This window comes from Lactuca sativa, chromosome 5 (genome assembly GCF_002870075.4).
Source record: "Lactuca sativa cultivar Salinas chromosome 5, Lsat_Salinas_v11, whole genome shotgun sequence".
NCBI lineage: Eukaryota > Viridiplantae > Streptophyta > Magnoliopsida > Asterales > Asteraceae > Lactuca > Lactuca sativa.
The window spans coordinates 29,992,860-30,004,395 of record NC_056627.2 but is presented as its reverse complement, the minus strand read 5'-3'; positions in this window follow the sequence as shown (position 1 = coordinate 30,004,395).

The window sequence follows — 11,536 nt, the reverse complement described above, 5'->3', positions numbered from 1 at the left end:
GTTCCTTGGCTAAGGCAACTTCACTTTCACTATCACAGAAAATTTCCATTGGCTCCTTTATAACTGGTATAACTCCAAGATCTCCAATGAAGTTCTTCAGCCATATCGCCTCCTTTGCTGCCTCTCTTGCAACTATATACTCTGATTCGCAAGTTGAATCAGCCACTATCTCCTGCTTGGAACTCTTCCAAGTGATTGCTCCTCCATTTAAGGTAAAGACCCAGCCTGACTGAGATCAGAAATTATCCCTATCAGTCTAAAATCTATCATCACTATACCCTACAACTCTCAAGTCATCACTCCCACTGACGATAAGGACCCAATCCTTAGTCCTCCGTGTGTACTTGAGGATATTCTTTACCGTAGTCTAGTGAGCCTTGCCAGGGTTCCCCTGATATCTTCTAACCATGCTCAAGGAAAACGCTACATCAGGACGAGTACAAGTCATAGCATACATGATAGAGTCTACTGCCGAAGCATAAGGTACTCAACTCATTTATGTTATCTCAGCCTCAGTACTCGGGCTCTGAGTTTTACTCAGTCTGGTATTACACTGGATAGGTAACTCTCCTTTCTTGGAGTCCTGCATGTTGAATCTCTTCAGCACCTTATCCAAGTAGGTACTCTGACTAAGTCCAATTAGTCTTTTACTCTTGTCTCTCAGAATCCTTATCCTAAGAATATAGGCAGCTTCTCCTACGTCTTTCATAGAGAAACACTTCCCAAGCCAGGACTTTACTTTCTGCAAGGTTGGGATGTCATTTCCTATGAGTTGTATGTCATCCACATACAATACCAAAAAGCTAACTACACTCCCACTAGCCTTGACATAGACAGAAGATTCATCTTCACTCCTCGAAAAGCCAAACTCTTTGACTTTCTCATCGAAGCAAATATTCCATCTACGAGGTGCCTGTTTCAATCCATAAATATATTTCTCGAGCTTACACACTCTATTATGGTACTTTGTACTGACAAAACCCTCTAGCTGACACATGTAAACATCTTCAGCCAAACTTCCATTCAGAAAGGCGGTTTTGAAAACTATTTGCCATATTTCATAATCATGAAATGCAGCGATGCCTAACAGAACCCTAATGGACTTAATCTTTGTAACTGGTGAAAAGGTGTCATCATAATCAACTCTCGGAGTTTGATAAAATCCCTTTGCAACCAGTCGCGCGTTATATGTGTATACATTACCATCCATGTCGGTCTTCTTCTTGAAGATCTATTTGCACCTAATTGTCTTACGACCTAGTACATTGTCAACCAAGTTCCAAAATTAATTGGCATGCATGGATTGTATCTCGCTGTCCATTGCCTCTTTCTATTTAGCAGACTCGGGGCCTGCCATGGCTTCCACGTAACTGTTAGGTTCATCCAGACTTACCAATGTCTCATCACTGATAAGTGTCTCACCTTCCGTATTAATATGGAAATCATATTAATGCTTAGGTGCATTCCCAACCCTTGTTGAATGCCTCAGAGGTTCATACTTATTAACTGGCTCAACAGGAGTTTCCTCCTCAGGTTGAGTGCTAGGGTTTGAAGTTCCTTCACCACTTGACTCTTGAATTTCTTCAAGGTCAATTTGCCTCCAACTTTTTCCTTGGCTTTTGAGCTCTCTCTCTCTCTCTCGAAAGACACCCCTCCTTGCTACAAAGACCACATTCTCACTAGGTATGTAGAAGAGGAAACCAAAGGATTTCTGTGGGTAGTCGAGGAAAATAAACCTCTCACTTCGAGGTTCGAGCTTATCCTGAGTCTCACATCTCACAAAAGCCTCGCAACCCTAAATCTTGATGTGGTCTAGTTAGGGAACTTTACCAGCCTACATCTCATGAGGAGTTTTGGCAACTTTCTTTGTGGGGACCAAATTAAGGATATGGGCGGCAGTCTCTAAGGAATACCCCCAAAATGAGATTGGTAGCAAAGCTCGACTCATCATGGAAAGAACCATATCCAACAAGGTTCGATTACGCCTCTCAGCCACACCATTATGTTGTGGTGTCCTGGGAGGTGTCAATTGTTAGATAATCCTACATTCCTTAAGATAGTTGAGGAACTCTGTACTAAGATACTCACCACCACGATCGCATCGAAGATTCTTAATGTTCTTGCCCAATTGATTCTCGACTTCCTGTTTAAACTCTTTAAACCTTTCAAAAGTCTCTAACTTATGCTTGATTAAATAGACATATCCATATCTACTATAATCATTAGTAAAAGTCAAATAATAACGATTAGCATCCCTTGTGGCAGATTTGAAGGGTCCACACACATCCGTGTGCACTAGATCCAACAAACCTTCACCCCTAGCACAAGAACCAGTGAAGGGTGACTTTTTCATTTTTCCAAGTAAGCATGATTCACAACTATCATCTGACTTTAGGTCAAATGATTCCAAGACTCCATCCTTTTGGAGTTGGCCTATGCGTTTCTTGCTCACATGTCCAAGATGACAATGTCGTAATGATGCTTTATCCAAGTTATTATTATCAGAAGAATCAATACACAACACATTATTTCCTATATTATCTACAACAGGTACAACTTCATACACACCATCACAAGGTAATGCTTTAAAATAAAGAACATTATTAAAGAAAGCATTTATTCCACTAATTTCATTATCAAAAGAAAAGGTAAACCCTTGTTTGTACAAAGCATGAAAGGAAATAATATTTCTTGCCATTTCTGGCGAATAACAACATTTATTCAAATCTAAAGTAAACCCACTACTTAGCAACAAACAATAAACTCCAATCTTGGTGGCAGGTGAAGCTTTCCTATTCCCCATGATAAAGTTTATCTTTCCATGCTCCACGTTCTCACTTCTTCTTAGTCCCTGAAAATCAGAACATATATGAATAGCACAACCTGTATAGGACCCAAGAGTTAGAATAGGGTGAGTTATTAGATAGAATAGTGTAAATACCTGCATGGTTGGGTTTAGCTTTCGCATCCTTCACATCTTGTTGGTACTTTGGGCAGTTCCGCTTCCAATGCGACTTTTCATGGCAATAGAAGCATTCAGCATCTTTTGGGTCAGAAGAAGGAATTATGAAACCTTTCTTGGTTCCACTTGAAGAAGATACATCAAGGGTCCTAGCCTTGGCACCCTTCGAAGAGCTCTTCCTCTTCTTCCAACTACCTTTCCCGATTGCCAAGACAGGGGCGAAGTTTGGAGTAGGAGTAGGAGTGTTAACAACTGACTTACCTTTAAGACCCGATTATGCGGTCTTTAGGAGTCCTTGAAGTTTGTTGAGTGTGACATCTTCCTTATTCATGTGATATGTCATGCGAAATTGATTATATCAAGAGGGTAAGGAGTGCAAAATGATATCTATTGCAAGCTCCTCGAGGAATTTCACAATAAGATTCAGCAAACGGTCCACATACCTTTGCATTTTCTGCATGTGGCCCGTGACGGATTATCCGTCCTTCATCCTGGTTGTTATCATGGAGGAGATTATTTCATACCGCTCTTGACGAGAACTCTAATGGTATCTTTCCATCATATGTTGGTCCATCTCAAAAGGGTAGCAGTCCTCATAGGACTTCTGGGGTTCAGTTGTCATGGTAGCCATCATGATGCAAGCCACTTTTGTGGCATCTCTTTCATGAGTCTGGAAGTCAGCGATCTCATGGGGAGTAGCAGTGGACTCATTTATCTCCTTAAGCTCCTTATCGAGGACATATTCCTTGTCCTCGTAGCGAGTCACCATTTCGATGTTCCCGATCCAATCCATAAAGTTGGAACCATCGAAGATGACTCTCCCACATAGGTACATGAGGGAAAAGAAGCCAGTAGGGTTTGAGTCAGAAGCAGTGTTTTTGGAAGACATCTGAAAAGAAGAGAACAAGATTAGTTTAGATATAAAGAGAGTCCTTATTAAAACACCCAAATGTAATATCAAGGCTAGGATCCAATCACAATATATCATAACTTAGAAGAGGTATGTCGTAATCTAAGATATAACATATTTGAAAGGTAGGTGAATGACGATTCAGCAATTTCCACCATGAAAAACAAAATAGAAATATTAGGTTTTTAATTAGTTCTTAAAAATTCCAAGATTCTTTTTGAGATTCAATGAACTTTGCAAAGGCATGTTTCAATATCGAGTGTGCCCTCCAAGTTTTGTGACTGGGATACCGAGGATCACAAAACGAGGGGTGAAGTAACCTTGCAAATTACTTGGTACCCTTAGAGTTCATCACTCAAACGATGTGCCGGTTAACCACACACGCATCACCGATACTATGATAAACCTTAAGTCACCCTTTACCTACCTTGCTAAGTCCAAGTTAGTGTTCCGGTTAACCGCACATGATCCACAAACGACTTAATCAAAGTGTAAAGTGTAATTTCATGGATTAGCACCTTATTCACATTTTTCCAAAAGTAAGTAAGATTGGGAATTTAATAAAACATTTAGTTACTTTATAATATTCATCATACTTTTAATGAGAATTTATAAGTCCTTGTCCTACCCATTCGGCTAACGACCCTCCACCGATCAAGGAAGCGGTGGGTGAGAGTGGACATCCATTAAGCCACCATTTTATAGGCAACAACCTTATACCCCTCTTATAGACCGGATTCAAGAATGAAGCTTACTAATGGTAAGACGACTTGATCTTATACATATACATATATATATACATATATATATATATATATATATATATATATATATATATATATATATATATATATATATATATATATATATATATATTAACTTATAATATTATAAAGTATAAGCGTTGATTTTTAACTTTGAAAAATCTAGGCATTGGAACCAAAGCTTATTAAGTGACTTTACATGTTCCAAAACTAGACGGCAAGTTTTGTAACTTTACAAAACCTTTCAAATTCATAACTTATGAGTTAATAAAATGAAGACTCTCCATTTTATAACTTATGTGTTCTTTTATTGGTTTTTAACACAAAGAGACTTTTGGTTATCCATAACTTGAGGACAAGTTATGGACTCCATTAAAACACATAAAGATCATGAATTAAACATTTAAACAAGTAATTCATATGATCTATCAAAAAACTCATAAGAACATGAATATTCATATCAAAGTTTCAAGAACATATGAGCACATAAGATCATGAAAAATTGATATTAGTCATTGTAAATGGATTAGAACAACCATTACACCATCTAAAACAAGTTTTGCAACACCAAAATAGTTTAGGGTAATGTTTCTAGTCCATTTCCAGCAGCAAAAATCGAAATTATGCACCCTACATGGCCAACTCGTCGAGTGCACGAACTAACTCGCCGAGTTGGTTGCATTTTCACTTAGACTTGTCGATTCCTCCCCATGTACTCATCGAGTCCCTTGTGCAAACAGCTCAAAAATCGATTTTTTACACTATTTTGCATCAAGTATTAACAAACAAGCCTTTGCTCTGATACCACTGATGGGTTTTGTGTTGGAATAGTGTCTAAGGCTGCAACTATATTAGGCAAGTATTTGACCCGATTGTGCATGGTCCTTTTGGGTTGCCTTCACCATAGCAACTTGATAGGATGATTTATTAAGAGAGAATAAATATTATTAATATATTATGAGAATAATATAAAGAATAATAATATTGTTATTTGATTAATATAGGTCATAAATTAATTAGTATTAATTTGGTGACTTAAAGAGATTAATTAAATAAGAGGGTATAAACTGTCAATTGTTTGATAGTTACACTTTAGACTGTCAATCCTTATTGGATAGGGATTGGACGAATTCTAGAGCTAAGGATAGCTCAAAATCGTCCAAGGCTATCTATGGTAAGGATATGGATTGCTTTAAGAGAAGATTATCCAACTAGGGTTTAAGTTGTAACCCTTAAGGAGTCTACAAGTATAAATAGACCCCATGGATTAGGGAAATCGACACCTCATTGAGAATAGAGAACCCCTGGCCGATTTCCTCCTAGCCTCTCTCTCCCAAATCATCTTCTTTGCTATTTGGTGTTTGTAAGCCATTAGAGGAGTGACAATTGTGACTCTAGAGCTCCAAGACAACAAGATCAAACAAGAGATTCAAAGGTATGCTTCTAGACCTGATTTTGTATTGTTCTCATACCTAATTAGTCATTAGAAGTCTTGGATTCAAAGCATGTTTAATTAGAAAGCCTAGATCCAAGCATTAGGGTTCTGCATGCGCACATAGGATAGTTCTTATGGCTAAAACCCATCAGTGGTATCAGAGCCTAGCTTGGTTTCTATTAAATTCTTGCTTGTTTGTTTGAAACTTAACTGCAAAATTCGATTTTTGTGTTTTTGAGTCATGGACTCGGCGAGTTCCATAGTGGACTCGGCGAGTCCAAGCGTCAGGAAAGGCCAGATTTGGGATTTCTTCATGATTATCTGATGGAAACTTACCTTAATCATATTAGATCAACCCTAATCCGATTTTTTGATATATATGACAATAATCTTGATCTAATTAAAGATATTCATCAACTAATAAAATATTTAATTTCCTTATATGATAATTAATTAATTATTTTGATTAAATTGGTAATTATCTTGCAAGCAATCTTGAATAAATCAAATATAGATAATTAGGAAATTAATTGTTAATTAGAATTATTTGTTATTTGATCCTCCATGTTTTAAATGTTTAAAACTTGTCCTCAAGTTTTGAAATTTATGTTTTGTGATTAAAAGTTTTAATTTAGACAATTTAAATTTCAAACCCTAAGTTTTTAAAAGTTTAAAATACAACCCTATACTAATATAATATTACAAGATTAATATATATATATATATATATATATATATATATATATATATATATATATATATATATATATATATATATATAACTAAAATGCTAGTCTTACCGTTAGTAGGCCTCATTCACGAAGCCGATCTATAAGGTGGGTATAAGGTTACGGCCTATAAAATGGCGCTTAATGGGTGTACACTCACACCCACCGCATGCTTGATCGGTGGAGGGTCGTTAGCCGAACGGGTAGGATAGGGCAACCTCGTCCTCTCATTAAAAGTATAATATGAAATACAAAGTAACTACACATTTTTAAAAAAACAAATTTCCCAATCTTAGTTACTTTAGGAAAAGTGAATTGATACAATCCCATGAAATTACACTTTGCACCCTTGCTAAGAAGTTAGTGGAGCATATGTGGTTTACCGGCACACTAATTGGTTCTAAGTAAAGGTGGCAAAGGGTGATTCATTGTTTATCATAGTTCGATGGAGCGTGTGTGGTTTACCGACACATCGAATAGGTGATCGTTACAATGAAGGCACCATGTGAATTTGCATGGTAATTCACACCCGCTTTGTGATCCTCGGTATCCCAGTCACAAACAAGAGGGGCATATCGAGATTTAAACATGCCATTGAATAGTTTCAATGAATCTCATCCGAACCTAGGAATTCTCAATACATTTAGGACTTATAGTTAGGTTTTTATGGTGGAGAATTAGTGAATCGTCATTCACTTACCTTCATATTATTTGCATGTTGGATTACAACATCCCTTTTCTAATAGGTTAATATTGTTGTTGGATCCTAGCCCTAATATTTCTTATTGGGTGATAATTAGGGATTCATATTCTAATCTATCTTTTTCCTTTCTATTTGTAGATTTCGAACTCAAACAACGTTGCTGCTAGTTCTTTCACATTGATGAGCCTTTGTCAAAAGGTCACTTTCGATGGGACGAACTTTAGCGAATGGATAAGATACATTCGCACCATTGCTCGCTATGAGGATAAGGAGTATGTCCTCGATGAGAAGCTCAAGAAAATTAACCCTGAAATCGCTACTCCGACTGAAATGACCGCTTTTGAAACTCATGAGCGCGATGCAGTGAAGGTACATTGCATCATGATAGCCACCATGAACTCCAAATTCCAAAAGTCCTATGAGGACATGTACCCGTACGAGATGCATCAAGACTTATTGGAGAGATACCACCAAAAAACGAGACAAGAGCGTTATGAGATTTTCACTAACATGATTTCCGCTAAGATGGGTCGTGGAGAATCTCTTACCGTGCACCTGCAAAAGATGCAAAGGTATGTCGACCGCCTTCGCAAGTTGAATGTTGACTTTGGGGAAGACTTGGCGATCGACATGGTGCTTCACTCTTTGCCCCTGAGCTACAATCAATTTAGGATGACCTACCACATGAACAAAGAGGAGGTCACCCTAAGCAAACTCCAAGGTCTCTTGAGGGTCGCTGAGAGCAACTTCAAGGACAAGTCTATTGCACCAACTCCCAATCCATCCGCTGCTCCTGTCTTGGCTATTGGTCAAGGGAAGGGAAAGAAGAGGAAGGCTTCGTCTAAGAACTATCGCAAGGTTAAAGCCCGAGATGGTGCCTCTTCTAGTGGGACCAAAGTTGATCCTGCTAAGTCCTGCCCTAACCCAAAGGAGGCAGACCGCCACCACTTCCATAAGATAGGACATTGGAAGAGAAGCTGCCCAGAGTACCTGCAAGCCATTAAAGAAGGAAAGATCAAGCCGTCTTTCGCAGGTATATACACAATTCTAATCATGCTATTTCTTGGGTTCTTGATACCGGTTGTGGTTATCACATTTGTTCTAATGTGCAGGGACTAAGAAGAAGTAGGGATGTGGAGTAAGGAAGGATCAATCTAATCATGGGGAACAGAAGATCGTCGCCTGTGACCAAGATTGGAGTGTATTCTTTAGTGCTTAGGAATAATTTATGTTTAGATTTGAACAATTATTGCTATTCGCCAGAATTGGCTAGAAACATCATTTCATTTCATGGTTTGTTTAGACAAGGTTTTAGATTTTCTTTTAATAATGAGAATGGTTCTATTTTGGCTTATCTAAATGGTGTCTTTTATTTTGAAGCTATACCATGTAATGGAATTTATGAAACTGTTATGATTGTTGATAACTTAGGAAATGATGTTTTAAACATAGATTCTTCCAATAGTATAGATAGAGCATCCTTGTGGCATTATCGTCTTGGACATGTCAACAAGAAACGCATAGCCCAACTCCAAAAGGATGGAGTGTTGGAGTCATTCGACCTTAGGGAAGATGACACGTGCGAGTCTTGTCTGCTTGGAAAGATGACTAAATCACCCTTCACGAGTACGTGTGAAAGGGGTGAGGGTCTATTCGACCTAATACATATCGATGTATGTGGACCGTTTAGATCAACCACGAAGGATGGGAACCGCTTCTACGTGACTTTTACCGATGATTATAGTAGATATGGGTATATCTATTTAATCAAGCAAAAGTCAGAAACCTTTGAAAACTTCAAAGAGTTCAAGAATGAAGTGGAGAATCAATTGGGCAGGAAAATCAAGATGCTTCGATCCGATCGAGGAGGAGAGTACCTAAGTCTTGAATTCCACGATTATCTCAAGGAGTGTGGAATAGTTTCACAATTGACGCCTCCTAGGACACCGCAGTTGAATGGTGTGGCAGAAAGGCATAATCGAACCTTGTTGGACATGGTTCGCTCTATGATGAGTCGTGCTTCACTACCTATCTCTTTTTGGGGGTAGGCCTTAGAGACTGCCGCCCATATCCTTAACCGAGTCACTACTAAGAAGGTTGCCAAAACACCTCACGAGATGTGGACAGGGAAAGCTCCCTCATTGGCACATATCAAGGTTTGGGGTTGTGAGGCTTTCGTAAGACGAGATACTCACGACAAGCTCGAACCTCGTAGTGAGCGATGTATTTTCATCGGCTACCCGCAGAAATCCTTTGGATATCTCTTCTATAGACCGAAGGACAATGTTGTCTTTGTTGCGAGGAGAGGAGTTTTCCGAGAGCGAGAACTCATAGCCCAAAGTGACAGTGGGAGGCAAATCGAGCTTGAAGAGATTCAAGAGTCGATAGATGAACGAACCTCTACCGCTGGCACTCAACCCGAGGAGGAAACTCCGGTTGAACCGATTGACGAATCCTTACCTCTTAGACGTTCCGATAGAGTTAGAGTTCAACCCCAGTTTTATGGTTTTCATATTACTACCGAAGCGGACACGTATATTAGTGATGGTACACTAATAAATCTTGATGAACCTAATAGCTATAAGGAAGCCATGGCAGGCCCGGAGTCTACAAAATGGAAAGAGGCAATGGATAGCGAGATCCAATCCATGTATGATAACCAAGTTTGGAATTTGGTTGATAATGTGCCCGAACGTAAGATCGTTGGGTGCAAGTGGATCTTCAAGAAGAAGACCGACGTGGGTGGAAAAGTACACACATATAAAGTGCGATTGGTTGCGAAGGGCTTTACTCAAACTCCCGGAGTTGACTATGAAGAGACCTTCTCACCAGTTGCGAAGATAAAATCTATTAGAGTGATGCTAGTTATTGCCGCATTTCATGATTATGAGATATGGCAAATGGATGTCAAGACTGCTTTACTTAATGGAATGTTGGCTGAGGATGTTTACATGGCTCAGCCAGAGGGGTTTGTGGATCCAAAGCATCCGAATAGAGTGTGTAAGCTTGAGAAGTCCATTTATGGACTTAAGCAAGCGTCTCGCAGATGGAATCTTTGCTTCGATGAGAAAGTCAAAGAGTTTGGATTTGTACGAAGTGAAGATGAATCATGTGTATATGTCAAAGCCAGTGGGAGTATAGTTAGCTTCCTCGTTCTATATGTCGATGACATATTACTCATAGGAAACGACATCCCGACTTTGTAGGAAGTTAAGTCCTAGCTCGGGAAGTGCTTCGCTATGAAGGAGCTCGGAGAGGCTTCTTACATTTTGGGAATAAGGATAGTAAGAGAAACAAGTAAGAGACTAATTGGACTTAGTCAGAACACTTACTTAGAGAAGGTACTAAAACGTTTTAGTATGGAAAACTCGAAGAAGGGAGAATTACCGATACAAAGTAATGCCAAGTTGAGTAAGACTCCAAGTCCGAGTACCGAAGCTGAAATAGCAGAAATGAGCCGAGTACCATACGCTTCCGCAGTTGGCTCAATCATGTACGCTATGACTTGTACTCGCCCTGATGTAGCCTTTGCTTTGAGCATGGTTAGTAGATATCAAGGGAACCCTGGCAGAGCCCATTGGATTGCGGTGAAGAATATACTTAAGTACCTTCGGAGGACGAAGGAATGGTTCTTAGTCCTCGGAGGGAGTGATGACTTGAAGGTGCGAGGGTATAGTGACGCCAGTTTTCAGACCGACAGGGACAACTACCGTTCGCAGTCGGGCTGGGTCTTTACCCTGAATGGAGGAGTAGTGACTTGGAAAAGTTCCAAGCAGGAAACCGTAGCTGATTGAACGTGCGAATCAGAGTACATAGCAGCGAGCGAAGCGTCGAAGGAGGCAATATGGCTGAAGAACTTCATCGGTGATCTTGGAGTTGTACCTGCCATAAAGGAGCCCATGGAGATTTTCTGTGATAATGAAGGAGCGGTTACCTTGACCAAGGAACCGACAGATCATGGTAGATCAAGACATATTGACAGAAAATATCACTTTATTAAACATCGTGTAGAAGAAGGACAACTCATAGTGAAG